We start from the raw sequence: 19,717 nt of genomic DNA, 5'->3' as shown, positions 1-19,717 counted from the left end.
AACAATGTGGCTTTCCTTGAAAAAAGTGGTTATATGGAAAACATTTAGATCATCCAGTACTTTGGGACTTTATGTATATCCATCTCTGAATATACTCTTGCCACCTGTGGAATGTCAAGATCAAGGGGCCGCACAGTGGTGTAATGGTAGAGTTGTTGCCTTACAGCGCCAGAGACCCAGGTTCGATCCTGACTACGTGTGCTGTCCCTACGGAGTTTTTACATTCTCCCGGATTTCTCCGAGTGCTCCGGTTTCCTCTCAAACTCCAAAGACGTACAGGTTTCTAGGTAAATTGGCTTTGGTAAGTTGTGAAATTGTCCCCAATGTGTATAGGTTAGTGTATGTGGGGTTCCCTGGTCAGCACAGACTCAGTGGGTGGAGGGTTCCACGCTGTATCTCTAAAAGTACTGAAGTATTTCATATTCTTTGATAGCAAATATTGGGCTCTGTCTGGGTCAAGTCCCATCAGCTTAAAATGTTTTCTGCTGCTTTAAGTTAGATAAGCATCCTTCATTTCTGTTAAGAATAACCCAACTGAATGTAATATAAATTATCCATATAAGTGGAAGTTCCAAAAGACTTGATTAGGCATTGATTAAGGATGGGATTTCTGACACTAGCTATCTGATATGACATAGAAACATAGAAACATAGAAAATATGGCCATTCGGCCCTTCGAGCCAGCACCGCCATTCCATGTGATCATGGCTGATCATCCAACTCAGTATCCCATCCCTGCCTTCTCTCCATACCCCCTGATCCCTTTAGCCACAAGGGCCACATCTAACTCCCACTTAAATATAGCCAATGAACTGGCCTCAACTGCCTTCTGTGGCAGAGAGTTCCGCAGATTCACCACTATCTGTGTAAAAGCTTATAGTGGCCTCAAAGCACCCAATTGTGCCCAAGTATCTTGGCATTGACAAGGTTGTCAATTTTTTTTATTTTTGACATTTTTTAAACATGGTGTAGCTAGTTTGATTGAAACCAATGATGAATTCTAGCCATTGATTGAAAAATACAAGCTGCTTAAACTTGCACTCTGCTGCAACAATTTTGCTGATTTTTCTCTCGCTGAAGTAAAAGCATTACACATCTTTAAGCAGTAGAACTCTGATCTGTATGCCCCTTACTATTCTGTTCTCATGCCTGTGGCTCTGCCGTGATTTCATTCACGGTTTTAGGGATAGGCACATGGTTATGTTCTGCCCAATTTCTCCATTACACTTGCACAAAGATTGCTGACAATTACTCCTCTTTTTGTGAATAGATTCCTTAATCAGAAAATCTGCTCCACAGTCTAACAGGGTTCTTTAAGAATGCTGTATGGTACAGAGAAAACAATGTTTTCAAAACAGATGTGATAAGCATAGTGTGTGCATACTTTGAATAATGCAGATTAAATCCTGTACTCAAAGGGTTAACCAGTGGCCTGCAACAGGGCCTTCTTGCTACACTAGATCCTCAAAAACCCATGGTGTGTATCACACAACACAACACAGGTCAATACTCTCTTCATATCTACTAAAAGTAATTTATGTTGGAGAAAGGAAATACGTCCAGGCCAAGCCTTTTCTCTGCTGCTTACTGTTCCAAATGTTGCTTCAACTAAATGTAAACACTGTTGACTTGCGATCATGAGTAAAACTGACACAGAGTGTAAAGATTAATGGGAACATCAAGGTAAGCTATTCAAGCATGTTATTTTGTTTAACATTTGCAGCTGGCAGTGCAATGAATTGCACAACGGCATGGTGGGCAGGCATTGTTTTTGTTAGAGATTTTAAACTAAGGAAAGTTGGTATTTGGAGAATTTCACTGCAACTGAGCCCAAGAGAACAGGTCACTTTGTGTGTCATTCATGGGAGCACCGGCATGTTTTCATGTTGTCCTAAAATGGATGATTGCCTCCAACAATGGCCCCCAGGAAGACTCACAATGAGTGTATGGCAACATCTGCTGGACTCGCCTTCCCAAGCTAAACCGATCCTTAAACATTAATTTTTGTTCTGGGAAAGCAGAGGTAATTGCATGTTTAGTTTGGTTTAGTTTAGTTTAGTTTAGAGATACAGTGCAGAAACAGTCCCTTCGGCCCATTGAGTCCACACCGACCAGTGATCACCGCACATTAACACTACCCTACACTGACTAGGGATAATTTTATATTTATACCAAGCCAATTAACCTACAAACCTGTACGTCTTTGGAGTGTGGGAGGAAACTGAAGATCTCGGAGAAAACCCATGCTGGTCACAGGGAGATCATAAAACTCTGTACAGACAAGCACCCGTGGTCAGGATTGAACCCGGATCTCTGGCGCTGTGAGGCAGTAGCTCTACTGCTGCGCCACTATGCCGCCTCTTTGTGCTGCCTTAAATTACATATGATGACTTGATCTCTCAGTGTTCCTTTTCAATTGTTCTCCCATTATGTTACAGAGACCAGGATACCTTCTCAGGGGTCAGGGATTATGGGGCGAAGGCAGAAGTAGGCCATTCGGCCCTTCGTTCCTGTACCGCCATTCAATATGATCATGGCTGATCATCCAAATCAGTATCCCGTACCTGCCTTCACTCCATACCCTCTGATTCCCTTAGCCACAAGGGCCACATCTAACTCCCTCTTAAATATAGCCAATGAACTGGCCTCGACTACATTCTGTGGCAAAGAATTCCAGAGATTCACCACACTCTGTGTGAAAAATGTTTTTCTCATCTCAGTCCTCAAAGATTTCCCCTTTATACTTAAACTGTGACCCCCTGTTCTGGACTTCCCCAACATCGGGAACAATCTTCCTGAATCTAGCCTGTCCAACCCCTTAAGAATTTTGTAATTGTAAAGACCAGGATACCCTCTCAGGGGTCAGGGATTATGGGGCGAAGGCAGGAGAATGAGGTTGAGATAGAAAAATAGATCAGCCGTGGTTGAATTGCAGAGTAGACCTGATGGACTGAATGATGTTATTCTGCACCTAGGACTTATGAACATAAACTTAAGAACTCATTATTCCATTCACTCAATTTCCTCAGATAATACATAAGCAGTTCCATGCATGAATGCACTCTCTAGATCAGTTACCACAAAGTGTGATAGTTCATATTTTTTTGGCACACACTTGGTTGGAGGTTGAGATTAGTCCAGAGCTACAAAAAAACAGTTTTGGTCCGGGATTGTCCATCTGAAGGACTATGACACCAGCCTCCATTTTTTTCTGAAAGGTAATGGCAAGAGCAACTACTGGAAGTGGCAACAGCGGCTGATGTGAGGTGCTGGAGGTAACACCAGGGGTAGGATCCCAGCACCAGAGCTGACCACGACTGGAGTCTGGGTTGGGGTGGGAGATGGCACCAGGGGTAGGAGTGGAGCACCAGTGGTGAGTGTAGCAGGAACAAGAGTTGGTTGTTTGAGTGAGGATGGGAATGTGCTGTTAGTGGTGGAATTGGATGCTGGAGGTGGGCTGGGCTCCAGTGCTTGGATGTGGGGGAGGGATCCTGGAGAGGGCAGAGAGGTAAGATAGCTTGGGATGGGAGTGGATCCTGGAGGAAGTTACAGGGCACTGCAAGCTGTATGGAGATGGGATTGGGGCTGTTGATTTGGCTTAGAGCATGGATGGCAGCTGGGATGGTTGGACAGGAATAGGAGTTTGGTTGCTGGAAGTTACAGCAGCAAAGGAAATCCTTTAAAACCGAGATGAGCAGAGATGGCAGTAGGAACCAAACAGAGGGTAGTAGCTCAGATTTGGCTTATTTAGCATGGAGGATGTATATAGGTCTAGAGAAAACTGAGTTGGATGATCAGCCCTGATCATGACTGAGAGCAGACTAAAGGGGGATGGCCTGTCCCACTAATTTCTATGTGACTTTTTCGGTCTAAGAGAAACTTGGTGACTGACAATGGGGCATAGGTTACGTGACAGGACTTCTGGTCGTGCAGGTCGCCGAAATTTTTCAACATGTTGAAAATCCAGCGGCGACCAGAAAGATGCCACTACTCTTTGGGCGACTGAGGAGACGACTCACGACCATAAAGGCCACACCCCGGCAACATGTCGCGGGATAAAGCCTGTATGATCGTGAGTAGTCGCCCAAAGAGTCGTACCTTGTTCTGCTCGCCGCTGGATTTTCAACATGTTGAAGATTTTTGGCGACCTGCAACGACCTATGACAGGTAACGGCAGTCGCTGAAAAAGTTGCGTAAGTGGGACAGGCCCATTAGCAACCCAACACAAAGAGCTGGGGTAACTCAGCAGGTCAGTATTCCAGTACGTACTGTTTTTGTTTTAAAATCAGCATGTCACGTTCCTTGTATCTCCGAAGAAACCCAGACAAAGCACACAATGTTTTAGCAAATAGCATGGAAAATACAGAGCAGCCACTGAGCGTAGGTACAAAAGTTGCCCAAAGGGCCAAGAGGATGGTAGTTGTCAAACTGTAGAGAAACTGAAAGGCAGGAGAAAAAGTTTGTTGTCTCTTTTGAGTGTACAATGGATGTGGTTTCAAAAGTTGTCATTTTAAAAAAAAAATGTTTTAATTTTATTAGAAGTTAATACAGTACAGAACAGTACAGTGGAACCTAATTTTAGGTGCCAACTATGTCATACCGTAATCCATTCTATGTACAACCTCTAGTTTTATGTTATGAGAAGGAAGTAAGTAAGACAAGAAAAAGAAAACAATAGAAAGAGGAAGAAGTGGAAAAATAGATGGTGGAGAGTAGAAAAACGTGAAGTGTGTATATAAAAAATAAAAAAAAATAAAAAAGTGGAAAGTAGAAATAGAAGAGAAGGCCCCTTAAAAGAGAATTTTTCAAATCTGTATTCGGAGATGTAGCTCTATCCGCGTCATGAACTGAAATCAGCAATCCTTACGGTACCGCTGCATCACATGATTCCAAAAAGTCGATGAAAGGAGACCAACTCCTTAAGAATTGGTCAAAAGTTGTCTTTTTATTGTTACATTTCATTGTATATGTAAATTTAACACAATCAATTTGGATGTGCCAGGATACAGATTTCATATTTGAACTGGTTAGAAGCTGAAAGTCCGTCAGCTTCTTAAATTTCTGTAGCTGAGAATTTTTTATGGGCGCAAAAACTAATCATAAAATTAAACATAACATAGCAAGCAGCATGCTAAAGTATTCACTACCAAAGTGTAGAAGTTGCTATCCAAAAATAAAATGACAAAACCAAACCCTAATTTAAGCCTTACATTTTCCTGATAATTTATGTTTATTATGCCAAGCAATCGCAAAAAAACATATCCAATCCACTGCCAAACAGCTTGTTTCGAAACTCTCATCAGTTTTATGTAAAATACACAATAATGTTTGCTGCATTTTTGATTTACATTGAATTCTTATATGAATAAATAGGCATTGGATGTGAACAGTATTTTTTTTCTTTCCTTTAACAAAATGTTCTCTTTAAGAGCAGCTCACCTACATCTGTGAGCTTTAGACAGTTATGATTAACGAGTTATTTCTAACTGCATGTTCGGTTGCACTGCTTTTTGGTCTGCTCTTCCCCTCCTCTCATGAGATAGCTGTGGCAGATAAGATTAAGGAGAATCCAAAGAGATTTTATGTATATTAAGGGGAAAAGAGTAACTAGAGAGTGGATAGGGGCCTTTAGAAAACAAAGTGGTTACATACCTATGGAACCACAGGAGATGGACAAGGTCCACAATGAATATTTCTCCTCTGTTTTTATCACAGAGAAAGTCACAAAGACTAGGGAACTTGGGAAAGTTAGCAGCAATGTCTTCAGAACAGTCCGTATTACAGTTGTGGAAGTGCTGAACCTCCTTAGAAATATTAGGGGTTAATTAGGAAGGATTAGTATGGGTTTGTACATGAGTGCTTATGTTTCTTGAATTTGATTGAGTTTTTTGATGATGTAAACAAAAAAGGTGATGAGGGCAAGGTCCTAGGATATAGTTTATATGGACTTCACCAAGACCTTTGATAAGGTTCTGCATGCAGGTACAGCAGGCAGTGAAGAAAGCGAATGGCATGTTGGCCTTTATAACAAGAGGAGCAAAGAGGTCCTTCTGCAGTTGTACAGGGCTGTAGTGAGACCATACCTAGAATAATCTGTGCAGTTTTGGTCTCCGAGTTTGAGGAAGGACATTTTTGCTATTGAGGGTGCAGCGTAGGTCCACAAGGTTAATTCCCGGGATGGCGGGACTGTCATAGGCTGAGAGAATCAGATTCAGATTCAGATTCAGATTCAGATTCAATTTTAATTGTCATTGTCAGTGTACAGTACAGAGACAACAAAATGCATTTAGCATCTCCCTTGAAGAGCGACATAGCAAACGATTTGAATCACCTAAGTGTCCGGGGGGGGTGAAAGCAGTTGTTTAGTAGAGTGACAGCGGCGAATTTCCTCGACCTGCTGAAGGAGAGACCTGTAGCGCCTTGCTATTGAGGGATTGGCAGCGTAGACAGCGCTTGCACAAGGTGGAACCGGTAATTCACCACCCTCTGGATGGCGGAGACAGTGTCATAGGATGCTGAAGATAATGGAGCGGTTAACTGGAGCGGCTGGGCCTGTATACTCTGGAATTTAGAAGGTTGAGAGGGTATCTTATTGAAACATGTAAGATTATTAAGGGTTTGGACATGCTAGAGGCAGGAAATATGTCCCCCATGTTGGGGGAGTACAGAACCAGGGTCCACAGTTTAAGAATAAGGGATAAGCCATTTAGAACAGAGACGAGGAAACACTTTTATACAGAGAGGTGTGAGTCTGTGGAATTCTCTGCCTCAGAGGGCGGTGAAGGCCGGTTCTCTGGATACGTTCCAGAGAGAGCTAGATAGGGCTCTTAAGGATAGCGGAGTCAGGGGATATGGAGAGAAGGCAGGAACGGGGTACTGATTGTAGATGATCTGCCATGATCACATTGAATGGCGGTGCTGGCTCAAAGAGCCAAATGGTCTGCTATTGCACCTATTGTCTATTGTCTATTTTCTATTGCATGGTAGGCAGTTCTTAAAGGTTAGATGGGAGAGCTAACTAACTGGATACCGAGTATGTAGAAAAGAATTGCAGATGCTGGTTTAAATTGAAGATAGACCCAAAATGCTGGAGTAACTCAGCTGGATAGGCAGTATTTCTGGAGAGAAGGAATGGGTGACGTTTCGGGTCGAGACCCTTCTTCAGACTGATGTCTCGACGAATCGTCACCCATTCCTTCTCTCCAGAGATGTTGCCTGTCCTGCTGAGTTACTGCCAGCATTTTGTGTCTAACTGGATACAGAATTGGCTTTATGGTAGAAAGCAGAAGGTAGTGGTGGATGGGTGTTTTTTGGACTAGAACTCTGTGACTAGTGGGGTGTCTCAGGGATCTGTGCAGGCCCTATTGCTGCTTGTCATCTATATTGACATATTGGATTAGAATGTACAAAGCATGAGTAGCAAGATTGCAGATGACACTAAACCAGGTGATATTGTAGATAGAGAAGATGGTTATTAAGAAATCTAGTGGGAACTTGATTAGCTGGGCAAATGGGGTGAGGAACGGCCAATGGAGTTTAATTCAGATAAGGGTGAGGTTTTGCATTTTGGGAAGTCAATCCAGAGCAGGACCTTCTCATTAAATGGGAGGGCTCTATGCTGGAGAAACTCCTTCGCTCCATAGCGAAGAAAATAGGCAACGTGCTGCACCCGCTGAGTTTCTCCAGCATTTTTGTGTACCTTCGATTTTCCAGCATCTGCAGTTCCTTCTTAAACATTAAATGGGAGGGCTCTGGTGAGTGTTGTAGAGCAGAAAGATCTAGGAGTTCAATTACATAGTTCCTTGAAAATGGCATCAAATGTAGAGACAGTCTCATCTCTTCCAAATGTAGTGTTTCGAACATGTTTGAAATCCACATTTTTATTGTTGGTATTGGAGCATTTTTCCAAAATTTGAGTATAAGCTTTTTTCCCCATTATTAGCCCGTAATTAAGTAAGTTCTTTTGAAACACGTTTAATTCGGGGTTACCTTCTGATATTCCAAAAATGATCCATTCTGCTTTTGGTACAAGTTTTATTTTAAATGATTTTGTGAAGATTTCAAATATTTTGTTCCAAAATCCTAGCAGGCAAAGCAGACCACTTCCAAAAGACGTGGTCTGCATTTATGGAACTATTACAAGCATAAGGTGCAATAGTAATTTAAGATATAAATGGTACCAGGATCTGGTAACGGGGGGTATAAAATATATATATTTTTTAAAACACGGTTGGTATATCCTTTTTTGCGAGTTTTGTGTTACAATAGAGCGATTGTTTTTCCTTTTTTTTCTTTACTTTCTAGGGTCTTATTTCCTTTCTTTACTTCCTTCTCTAACTTCCTCCCTAAGGGGCTTTCTTTTCCCAACACTTTCCTGCACCTTCATGATTATTGCTCACTTTCCTTCTTTTATTTCTATAATTTTTAAAGCTCGTAAACGAAGTGGTACAACAAAAGTAATAAGATATATCTGATGTGTATTATTGTAATTTACTGTAAATCTAATTAAAAAAAAAAAAATAAAAAAAAATAATGTAGAGAGAGGGGTCAAGAAGGTGTTTGGCATGTTGGCCTTCAGCAGTCAGAGAATTATGTATGGAAGTGTTTAAGAAGGAACTGCAGATGCTGGAAAATCGAAGGTACACAAAAAAGCTGGAGAAACTCAGCGGGTGCAGCAGCATCTATGGAGCGAAGGAAATAGGCAACGTTTCGGGCCGAAACGTTGTCTATTTCCTTCACTCCATAGATGCTGCTGCACCCACTGAGTTAATTAAGTATGGAAGTTGGGGCTTTATGTTACAGTTGTACATAATACGGGTGAGGTCACTTTTGGGGAATTGTGATCCGTTTTGGTCACCCTGCTACAGGATGCCATTAAGCTGGAAAAAGTGCAGAAAAGATTTACGAGGATGTTGCCAAGACTCAAGGCCCTGAGCTCTGGGAAGAAGTGGGGCAGGCTTGGGTTTTATGCAGGTTACTGAGGGGTGATCTTATAGTGTTATGTTATATTAAATCATGGGTTGTGAGGAAGGGGGGGGAATAGATAGGGCAAATGCACAGAGCTTTTTTTCCAGGATAGGAGAATCGAGAACTAAAGGTTTGTAGTAAGAGGGGAAAGGTTTAATAGAAACCTGAGGGACAACATTTTCACCCAGAGAGTGGTGGATATATGGAACGAGCTACCAGAGGAAGTGGCAGGGTCAGATACAATAACAACTTTTAAAAGACATTTGGTTCAGTGCATGGTTGGAAAATATTTAGAATGATATGGGCCAAACATGGGCATCTGGGACTAGCTTAGATGGACCATGTTGGCTGAGTTGAGCCGAAGGGCCTGTTTCTATGCTGTATGACATCATGACTCTATAAAGGGCCTGTCCCACGAGCATGCGACTGCATGCGGCAAGCGTGACCTAACGTGGTCGCTTGAGCCGTACGGCCTCGCGGGGCCGGTCCCACTTCGATCGCCGGAGCCGTGTGGAGTTGTGCGGAGCTGGTCCCAACATCGCGCGGGGCTCCGAAAAACTGACAGTGTTCAAAAATTCATTGAGGCCATACGCACCGCCTCGACGGGCGTGCGCAGCATCTCGACGTCGTACGCAGCGTCTTGATGGCGTACGCCTAGCACAAACTTCCCGCGGACTTCGCTCGAATTTCACGTCAGCTCGTATGGGATCACTCGACCTCCGCGCGGCCCCCGCTTCCGGTTTGGTCGTGCTTGCCGCATGCAGTCGCATGCTGGTGGGACCGGCCCCGTACGGGGATCACTCAACCTCCGCACGGCCCCCGCTTCCGGTTTGGATGCGCTTGCCGCATGCAGTCGCATGCTCGTGGAACAGGCCCTTAACTCTCACCTTAAAGATGCAACATCCTCACTCTAGTGAGGGATTGCATCCAATGATGTGATTCCTAGTGAACTATGAACCGTCATAGCTGTGGACCATAATCGATAGAGATCATCAAGACATCAACGTGTAACCATCAAGATGGTAAGTGACCCTCTTACCATACAGTTCTTGTCAACCAAGACATGCTGGAGTTTGAAATTGCCTTCCTGTTTCAATAAAATGTCTGTAATTTATTAACTGCGATTAAAATTAATTTTCCATTTAATATTGTTGATGCATGTCACAACTGCGCTCCGATGTTTTCCTAAGAATATTATCATCCTCCAAAGGTTAAGAGGTTACTGCAATTCTCATTGCAACCAAATGAAATGCTGAGATATCTGTTATTTAACCAAGATGTTAAGGCCCTCGACAGACTACATTCTTTCCCCACTGTGATAACACATATCCTGAATGAATTTTTCAAGTACTACATTCAATCCGTGTGTGGTCATCCCACAACCTGCTGAACTTTAAACTTACTCCAGCTGTTGTGCCATCAATTGCTGACTCCAGTAAATTATAAACAGCGAACACTCCCTTATTAAACCACGCCACTGACAAAGGCAAAGTCGAACACAGGAAACCAAAATCTGTTTTTTAAAACTCTTGCAGTCACAATGATTGCAACAATTCCATAGCTTAGTTTAAAAGTACACATACATGAGAATCAATTAAATTTTGCTGCATTATTAAAGGAACCAAGTTGAGCATAAAGTGCTTTGGGACATCTGGTGTTCATGAAAGTTGATTCAAAAATGCAAGCCCCTTCCTATCTCTCGCTGCATTATACTTTAGTTACATATTGACAAGGGCCAGGCATTTCCTGAGAAATTCTGCCTGTTCTGCAAAGAAATGTTAGAAATTTTGGGACTCGCATGTGAACACGAATGTCTCACAAAACTGGTAATTTTTAAGAGGTCATCGAGAAGATGGACGAGGTCAGGGCAGTGGATGTTGTCTATATGGATTTTAACAACGCCTTTTACAAGGTCCGATGTGCTGACCTCGTCTGGAAGGTTAGATCTCCGAGCTAGCCAATTGGCTTCAAAATTGGCTTGGAGGAAGGAGTCCAAGGAGAGCTATGGAGGTTTGTGTTTCTATTAGAGGTTGTGACCAGTTGTGTGCTGCTGGGATACAATGCTGGATTTACTGTTGTCTGTCATTTACGTAAAATATTTGGATTAAAATATAATTAACATTGTTAGTAAATTTGCAGATAAAACCAAAATTGGTGGTAGAGTGGACAATGCGGGAGGTTTACAACAAGATCTAGATAAGTTTGGAAGATAGGTCAATAAATACCAATGGAATTTAACTTTGACAAGTGTGGGGTGATGTATGTTGATTTGTCATAGAAACATAGAAAAATAGGTGCAGGAGTAGGCCATTTGGCCCTTTGAGCCAACACCGTCATTCAATAGGATCATGGCTCATCATCTAAAGTCAGTACCCCGTTCCTGCCTTTTCCCCATATCCTTTAATTCCTTTAGCCCTGAGAGCTATATCTAACTCTCCCTTGAAAACATAATGTCAAACCAGGCCAGTACTTGCACAGTAAATGGTAGAGGTTTGGAGAGGGCTGCAGAGCTGAGTTTAGATTAGACTACTTTATTGCCACATGTGACAAGTCACCATGAAATACTTTGCTTGCAAACTTTGCCAAGGAATGCAAATAGTCGCCCATAAAGGGTGTTTATAAAGTTACAGATTCCCCAAACCCTACCCCGCTCCAGTTCCCCCTTCGTTTCCTCCCCCCTCCCACGCCCACAGAGGTCCCCCTACGCAGGGTCGTTTCCTCCCCCCCTCCCACGCCCACAGAGGTCCTCCTACGCCGGGTCCTCTGTTGACCTTTTGGCTTCCCCCTCCCTCATGGTAGTCCTCCCACGTCCTCACTTCCACGTGCCCATCCTCGTCCATCAGTCGGCACCAATGTCGACCGCCACACCGACCTCTCCACTATCGCTACCGGGTTCTCTCCGGATGCCTCTGTGGCGCCGACCCAGCAACCAGCCGCGGGTTCCACAGACCCAGGCAACGATGGCCGTGGGCTCTGTTGGCCCAGCGAGGCTCCACCTCTGGCCCGCAAAGCCCGGCCCGCAAAATTCCGCTGCCAGCCGGCGAGGTCCGGGCTCCGGCCTTGGCTTTTCAGCGGTAGCCGTGGCGCCAACGGAAGGTCTCCACCACTCAAGCTGCCTCCGGAAGGCTTTCAAATTGGTCAGACTTCCAGGTGTACAGGTGCATAGTTTTCTGAAAGTGACAATTCAATTAGACACTGTGGTGAAGAAGCCATTTAGCATACTTGCCTTCATTGAGAAGCATATTGAATACAAATGTTGGAATACCATTATGCAACTGTGTAAATCGTTAGTGAGATGCACTTGGATTAGTGTGCTGTTCTGGTCATCCCGCTGTCGGAAGGATATTGTTAGGGAAGAAAGAGTGCAGAAGAGATTTACCAGGAAGTTACAGGGACCTTGGTGCTTGAGTTCAAGGGAGAGGCTGGATATGCTGGAACTTTTAAGGGTAAGGGACTGAGAGTTGTGGACGTGGCCAAGACCATCACATATACCAACCTCCCTTCCATGAACCCATCTATTTACACTTCACGCTGACTTGCAAGGCCACCAGCATAATCAAGGACCAGTTTCACCCAGTAACTTCCTCCTCCCCCTTCTGCCATCAGGCAAAAGGTACAGACGTTTGAAAATGCACTCCTCCAGGTTCAGGGACAGTTTCTTCCCAGCTGTTAGCAGGCAACTGAATCATCCTCTCACCAGCTAGTGCGGTCATCTTCTTCTTCTTGCGTACGGCGTGCACAGCCTAAAGTTGTAGGACAACTTGTTCTATTTGATCTTATTTGATAGTGCACACCAGGTTGATTGCATTTGTCGAAACAGGGCGGACCACGTGAAGGTTGCAATCTCCCACCCCAGTGCGGTCCTCCAAATCTGAGGAAGGACATTATTGCCATAGAGGGAGTGCAGAGACGGTTCACCAGACTGATTCCTGGGATGTCAGGACTGTCTTATGAAGAAAGACTGGATAGACTTGGTTTATACTCTCTAGAATTTAGGAGATTGAGAGGGGATCTTATAGAAACTTACAAAATTCTTAAGGGGGTTGGACAGGCTAGATGCAGGAAGATTGCTCCCGATGTTGGGAAAGTCCAGGACAAGGGGTCACAGCTTAAGGATAAGGGGGAAATCCTTTAAAACCGAGATGAGAAGAACTTTTTTCACACAGAGAGTGGTGAATCTCTGGAACTCTCTGCGACAGAGGGTAGTTGAGGCCAGTTCATTGGCTGTATTTAAGAGGGAGTTAGATGTGGCACCTTGTGGCTAAGGGGATCAGGGGGTATGGAGAGAAGGCAGGTACAGGATTCTGAGTTGGATGATCAGCCATGATCATATTGAATGGCGGTGCAGGCTCGAAGGGCCGAGTGGCCTACTCCTGCACCTAATTTCTAGGTTTCTATGATCTTCCATGTCCCTCATTGGAGACCTTTGAACAATTTTTAATCGGACTTTATTGGTCTTTATCTTGCACTAAATAATATACCCGTTATCCTGTATCTATATACTGCGGACAGCTTGATTGTAACCATGTATAGTCTTTTCATTCATTGGATAGCACACAACAAAAAAGCTTTTCACAGTAGCCCAGTACACTTGACAGCCATAAACTAAAATAAGTTAAATTGTCCCAGAATGCCAAATTGGTCAGCATGGATAAATTGGACCAAAGGGCCTGTTTCCACAGACTATGAAATATCCCACATTTCTGATGGGAGTGGTGTGGGCTTGTTTGACTCCAATCTAACACTGAATTCCTGGATTTCAATGGTAGGACAATTCTACGTGTGTTAATCCGAGGGAAGAAACAGCAACTGAACGTGGAGAAATTATGCAATTATGCAATGAGCACAGGTAATTAGACAATTTTTATTTTATTAAATCAAATATTTATTCAAATATGTTTGGATATGTTATACATGGGTGAACAGTGAGCCTATATATTCTGTGATCCTAGAAACTCGGATGTTAGTGTTTCTCCTGGCCCAGCTGTGAATCAATGCATGTCACATGGTAATATCACTCAGTTCATTAATAACTTCTAACATATTTTTATATGACAAAAAATGGTTATGTTCATATAATTTTATTTTCTTGTGATCAATCACAAAAACTCAGCACAAATCATTAGGACAAACATATTTAATAGATTTTCTTTGAATACTTGTGTTTCATATAACAGTGCTTTATCATTAGATTTTGAAGTTGGGACCGAACGTTTTGGTTCTGCAGTAAATTAAATTAAATGTTATCTAGCAGTGCATGGTCATTGACATTGAAGCATTAACCACAGACTACAGGCATAATCCTGAAATGAATTGAGTGTCTAGACACTTTCACCACCCAGCACCCTGGTTTTCACAAGATGGGTAACCTGTCCAGCTATCAACAGAGAGCTATTTTTAATGTCTCCACTTTTTGAAATTGTGCTCTACAATAATAGACAATAGACAATAGGTGCAGGAGTAGGCCATTCGGCCCTTCGAGCCAGCACCGCCATTCAATGTGATCATGGCTGATCAACCCCAATCAGTACCCCGTTCCTGCCTTCTCCCCATATCTCCTGACTCCGCTATTTTTATGAGCCCTATCTAGCTCTCTCTTGAAATAATCCAGAGAACCTGCCTCCACCTGCCTCTGAGGCAGAGAATTCCACAGACTCACCACTCTCTGTGAGAAAAAGTGTTTCCTCATCTCCATTTTAAATGGCTTACTCCTTATTCTTAAACTGTGGCCCCTGGTTCTGGACTCCCCCAACATCGGGAACATGTTTCCTGCCTCTAGCGTGTCCAAGCCCATAACAATCTTATATGTTTCAATTCATAATATATTATGAATTAAAGTGACTGGCTCCCACATTTGCACATGCTTGTTTTCTCAGCTGCACTTGCCTATACTGTCGAGCAGAGGAAAAGTAAAATAAAATGCAAAAATCTTCTGTAGTTCACTGCACAAAACTTCTTGGTAATTATATGCTATATGGACGGAAGATCAGCATTGCCCGAATCCTTTCAAGGAATGAGGCTTATCTAGATAAAATTAATAGTTTCAGACTACTAAATGCGAGCACAGGAGAAGAATCAAAAGGTATTTATTCATTAATTAATTCATGTTAGTAGCATTCACCTATAGGCTTTATGAATGGTTCCATAACCTCTAAAACATAAACGCCAAACATCAGTGATGGATGGCATCAGATAGCACAATAGTGAAGGCAGCTGAGAATATGCAACATAGAGATCATGCCATCAATCAGGCAAAGCCACCATTGCTACTAACGCATTATTTGACATTTGAGACAAAGCCTCCCCCCTCCCCACCTTTAACTTGCATGACTGAAAAATAACAGCAGTGGGTAGGATAACTTCTCTGTCGAACGTACTACAGAACGCTGCTGTCAATCTAAACCCTCCTTCCTGCCTCCTTCATCCCCATCACTCACCACCCACCCCACCAATCAATGCTATTTAAAGAAATCGGGCAGCATTTCAAATCCACTTTGAAAAGTTTACGGCGAGTGCTGCAACAGGTGCTGAAGAACTTTTGCCTTTGTGACATCCAGCCAAACCAGTTGTTAACAGACACGGGTGCTTTAGGAGGCATTCCTCTTAGATCGTAGCCTGATTGGAGAATGAGTAAAAAGCAAGCGGACTTGGATAATATGGTGAGCATGGCAGGAATGCTCTCAACGGGAGGACAGTAACGATTTAAAATACAACGGTGTGGATGACAGGAAACAGGTTCAAACCAGGAATTGGTAATTTAGGATTACCAGGAAATTCTTCTGCATGCAAAACCCATCAACAGAATAAAATATTGAAGGCATCATTTTGGAACATATTGAGGCTGCTGAATAGGGGAAATAATATCTTATTGAATGGTCCCCATCTAAAATGGTATCTCTCCATTTCTCCCCATATATGCTGCCTGACTTGTTGAGTTTTTCCAGCATTGTTTTTTAGCTCAAGATTCCAGCATCCACAGTCATTTGTGTCATAATCTCATTCTTCCTACCTCTAGTATGTTGTCTGCTGGTCAATCTAATTATTATTTAATTCTTATCTGCGTCCCTCCATACAATGTTATCCACAAGGTCGCAAGTTTTATTTTCCAAGAGGATTGTTTTGCTGAAGCGTGTGGAAGGAACTTAAAAACGTGTTAAAGGGGAAAGGAAGAGCGGAAAATCAAAGAGGAATGGATGCCACCCCTAGGTTTCTCTCAGATACCTCCTGCCAATGATATTACTGTGGAGGTACACAAAAAAGCAGGAGAAACTCAGTGGGTGCAGCAGCATCTATGGAGCGAAGGAAATAGGCAAAGTTTCGGGCCGAAACCCTTCTTCAGACTGATAGGGGGATGGGTGGAGGCGGGGAGAAGAAAGGAAAAAGGAGGAGGAGTTTGAAGGCTGGGGGATGGGAGGAGACAGCAGGGGGGCTGAGGAAGGGGAGGAGACAGCAAGGACTAACAAAATTGGGAGAATTCAATGTTCATGCCCCAGGATGCAGACTCCCCAAGCGGAATATAAGGTGCTGTTCCTCCAATTTCCGGTGCTGCTCGCTCTGGCCATGGAGGAGACCCAGGACAGAGAGGTCGGATACGGAATGGGAGGGGGAGTTGAAGTGCTGAGCCACCGGGAGGTCAGGTTGGTTATTGCGGACCGAGCGGAGGTGTTCGGCGAAACGATCGCCCAGCCTCCGCTTGGTCTCACCGATATAGATCTGCTGACATCTAGAGCAGCGGACGCAATAGATGAGGTTGGAGGAGATGCAGGTTACTGTGGATCTGGTCGTATTGTGAATATAACACCATCAGGATGGCAAATTGAATCACAGGGAGCTCCTTGACAGAGGGGGACCAGAGAAGGGGACAAACTAGCACCAGGCTTGTGATTAAAGAGACAAAAAGAAAGCTTGTAGCACATAGCATAAGTTGTTAATGATTTTTGATTCGAACTGGTGTTCAATGACAGTCAAAGACTAAGGTGCCTGAATTATACAGCTGTTTTGTCAAAGTTCCTGAGGTGCAGACATTGGCTCTTTAAACTTGTTAACATGTAGAACTCTGTTTTGTGCTGAAGCATAAGCCTTAACTTTAATGTTGATTCCTCGACAGTTAGTTACAATGAAAAATGTCAACAGCTTCTGACATCTGATGATATGTAAGAGTTAAAAGAATAAAATCTGGGGAAATTCGTATCACTGGCTTCTGATGTGATTGCTAGCTCATCTTGAGAAAAATCAATTAATATGTGTCTACACAGCCGGCAGCAGGAGTGGATATCATGCATAGTTTGCAGTATTCTAGGTCATCATTAGCATGTGTGAATTTGAGAATACAGTAGCCAGCATCTTGCCAGTGGCAATGCCAACACATCCTAGACTGCCTGGAGCAAACCTCTTGTTTGTCACACTGGCCCCATTAGCAAGGGCTGTGTATCATCTGGCCAAGGAGCTGTTACATGTGGTGGGTGACAAAAATTTAATGATTATAATGTCAAAGAAGATGAGCTGCTCTTGCCCTCTCTACCATGAACACATCCGTGGTACTGTCAGAAATATGGGGACTAAAGTTCTGAGGCCGAGTCAGTTCTGTCATTTAAAGAATAAAAAATGCTGTGCTTCCTGTGTGATGTGAACAGCAGGGTTCTGGATGTGACTTTCTCTGCATGTTTGCAAGCTCTGTAATTATATTCTACTATTACCACAGCACTGAATGCTCGGTGAAGCCAAAAGTTGAGCTCTGGAATAAAATGGTGCAGGGAATAAATTCAACTGGAATTCATTCAATGCAACGTCAACTAATTTGCAGTGGAAGCCTACAGATAGAGTTCCAGTCAGTATGTCACAACCCTTTAGTGCAGTTGTCACCATGCACGACCAATAACCCTGAGCACACCAGCTGGCCCTGTCCATTGTGGCAGATGACATGGTGCACGTCAAGTGCAAGTGGCACTTTGATACGTTTTGACAGGCTTCTTGTTATTGTGATTCTTTCTCGAAAAAAAAATGAAGGAAAAGTTGGGAAAGCACTTTTTTTCTCAAGGTTGTTACCTTTCCAGATAAAGTTTAGTGCTAAAAAATAGTTAGGTTCTGATTCAAAAAATTGCCTGGCTAGCACAAAATTTTGTTGTAACTTTTAGGCGCACTTCAATAATTCACAAATCCATATTCAGCAACAAATCCTGCACCTAAAGGTGGCACGGTGGTACAACGGTAGAGTTGCTGCCTGTACGGAGTATGTAAGTTCGCCCCGTGACCGCGTGGGTTTTCTCCGAGATTTTCGGTTTGCCCCCCCACTCCAAAGACGTATAGGTTTGTAGATTAATTGGCTTGGTGTAAGTGTAAATTATCCCTAGTGTGTGTAGGGTAGTCCTAATGTGCGGGGATCACTGGTCGGTGTGGATTCAGTGGGCTGATGGGCCTGTTTCCAGGCTGTATCTCTAAACTAAACTAAACTAAAGACCACACGGTGAGAGCATCAGGTAATCTGCATCAGCAAATAATGTGACAATTTTTCTAGAAATCATTTGCTTTGCATAAATGTTTTCACTCTGTGTGTTCTTTTTTGTGTTTATGGTATGGTGAGCTGTTTCAGAACTCTCCCCTGATTCAATTGGATGTCTGAAGCCAGGTGTCAACTGAGCCATATAGATCAGTAAGCTTATAAAGCTTGTGGTGAAGTGGCCGATTTTAAATTGGGACTTGGTTAGATCCCAGAAGTTGATTTCAACAGCAATGGTTGAGGTGGAGGCTAAACAGCCACGACTTCACTCTGACCACAATCCGAGCCCATGTCATAAAATGCATGTTTCTGGGTTTTTTTATTGCATACAAAGATTGAACCCAGCTGTGATGCTGCTTTTTGATGAATCGACCGTTCCTGTGCAGATTTATTAACAAAAGGGGACTACTTAAAGCAAAGTATTGGAGACAAGTGATGTACCTCAACAAGACGCTGAAAAAGAAGGGGTGAAAGTAAACAATACATCTGAAAGCTATTTTGAGAATAAAATAGTGTCTTTCTAAAGTGTCTGGAACCTTACATGTTTATTTATATAGTTTGCATTTCAAATTAAAATTCAAATGTAACCAATTACATTATTCACCCATATCTTGTTTGTGCAGATGGATTTGCAACCACCAAGAGTTTAAGAATCGCACTTTGTCATTAAAAATTGCTTTTCCTGTGTTGAAGATGAATTATGATCTCGAGCAATATTATACTAGGCCGAGAGTTAAAACAAGTTTAATTTTTAAACACTTGAGAGATGGCCAAAAACGAGATGTGGATTTGCAGTTAGGTCTGTTCCTCTCTCTCGAATTGCAGAATCCCTCTCCTATCCTTTGCTAGTCCCCTGGGTTAGAGGTCATCGTTGGCACACAGAAACTCTCAGCGACAGCCTGACAAAATCAGCTGCAAAATCCCAGTAGAGCTACAACAGGTGTTGCTGTTGCTGCTGCTGCTGCTGCTGCTGCTGCTGCTCCAGAGGTATTTAGAGTGGCAGATAAGGGTGTAAAGAGGTTTTGCAGTCTGGACAGAGACCAAGATCTACATTATAATGTAAGTGAAAACCCCATTGAGAGCAGAGAGGTGCTACACGATCCATTACCCTCACTGTGGATGTTTGAGGTCTCACCTGACAAGGCTTCTAGAAATGTGTATTTAGTTTAGAGGTACAGCGAGGAACCAGGCCCTTGCCGAGTCCATGGTGAACTTCGATCAGCCCTCCATGCCAGTTCTGTTATCCCCACTTCC

Source organism: Leucoraja erinacea, chromosome 3 (genome assembly GCF_028641065.1).
Source record: "Leucoraja erinacea ecotype New England chromosome 3, Leri_hhj_1, whole genome shotgun sequence".
Lineage (NCBI taxonomy): Eukaryota > Metazoa > Chordata > Chondrichthyes > Rajiformes > Rajidae > Leucoraja > Leucoraja erinaceus.
Note: the sequence above shows the minus strand (reverse complement) of the source record.